This window comes from Pongo abelii, chromosome X (genome assembly GCF_028885655.2).
Source record: "Pongo abelii isolate AG06213 chromosome X, NHGRI_mPonAbe1-v2.0_pri, whole genome shotgun sequence".
Lineage (NCBI taxonomy): Eukaryota > Metazoa > Chordata > Mammalia > Primates > Hominidae > Pongo > Pongo abelii.
In genome coordinates this window covers 48,591,126-48,592,580 of record NC_072008.2, presented here as the reverse complement: position 1 = coordinate 48,592,580, position 1,455 = coordinate 48,591,126, and the positions used below count along the sequence as shown (strand labels likewise).

Sequence of the window (1,455 nt, the reverse complement as noted above, 5' to 3'; positions counted from 1 at the left end):
GATGTGTGCCACGAAGCCCTGCTACATATTTTTGTATTTTTAGTAGAGATGTGGTTTCACCATGTTGGCCAGGCTGGTCTCAAACTCCTGACCTCAGATGATCCACGTGCCTCAGCCTCCCAAAGTGCTGGGATTACAGATGTGAGCCACCGTGCCTGGCCCTATAACCAATGTTTTTAATTGTATCCGTCTATAAAGAGAGAGCAGATTTTTTTTTTCGTGTTAAAAAAAAAAAAGTGGGCCAGGTGCAATGGTTCACACCTATAATCCCAGAACTTTGGGAGAGTACTTGAACCCAGGAGTTCAAGATCAGCCTGGGCAACATAACTAGACCCCCATCACTGGAAAAAAAAAAAAAAAAAGAAAGAAAGAAAAGAAAGAGAAAAGAAAAGTAAAATATGGTTTTATTACTACCTGCATGAGATGGTAGGTGTGCTTGAGAGAAGAGAGGAGAGGAAAGGAGGGGAGGAGAAGGGAGGGCAGAGGAGGGGAGGGGGAGGAGAAGAAGGGTGGAGAAGGAGTGGGAAGCTTCAGGCAGGAAGGAATGGTTTTATTACTACCTGCAGGCAGGGCCTGCATGAGGTGGTAGGTGTGCTGGGCCCAGGGTACGTGTGGGCTGTGAGGAGATGGTGATGGTGAGGCTGGAAGGAAAGGGGGTGGCTTGGAAACCAGGCCCAGGGGATCCTCAGATCTGCTTCTTGGAATGGGAAGCCTTGAGAAAAGAGTCATGGTAAGCCACAGTCATGCCATCCATCAGATGCAGAAATTCTTGGAAATCTAACTGCCCATCACTAGTGAGGTCCAGTTTCTTCATCATGTGGTCAAGGACACTGGGGCCTTCTGGTTCTTCGTGAAGGCATCCAGTTCTGTATTCATGAAGCTTGGGAACTCCGTCTTGGAGTGAATGCTATTGTAACCATCCTTTCCATCCTATTTCTGGAAAACAGCAATCAGGGTCTCTCTGTAGGGCTGGAGATTTTTGCCATGTTGGAGTTGAATGAGGCACCAAGAGCAGGTTTTTACTGGACCTGTGTAAATAACCATACTGCCATAAGAATATTTCCAAATAGTTTCGAATTCTGGAGGAATCAAGCAGAAAGAAAAAGCAAACCTTTCCATCTTAGTTTACAAAAGTATACTTTACCAAATTGTTATAAACTATAGACAGTTTAACAGGGAAATTTTCTCTTTTTTTTTTTCATTTTTTTGAGAAAGGTCTGTGCCCTGCTGCACAGGCTGGAGTGCAGTGGTGCAAACATGGCTCCCTGCAACCTCTGCATCCCCACTCAAGTGATCCTCCCACCTCTGCCTCCCAAGTAGCTGGGACCACAGGTGCACACCACCATGCCCAGCTAATTTTTTTTTTTTTTGAGACAGGGTTTTGCCATGTTGCCCAGACTTGTCTTGAACTCCTGGGCTCAAGAAATCCTCCTGCCTTGGCTTCCAAAGTGAGCC

General features: G+C 46.0%; 1 pseudogene; it reads right to left on the bottom strand.

The window, feature by feature from the left end:
* Positions 1 to 685: 685 nt before the first annotated feature.
* On the bottom strand, positions 686 to 986 carry LOC100442640 (protein S100-A11-like; annotated as a pseudogene).
* Positions 987 to 1,455: the final 469 nt, after the last annotated feature.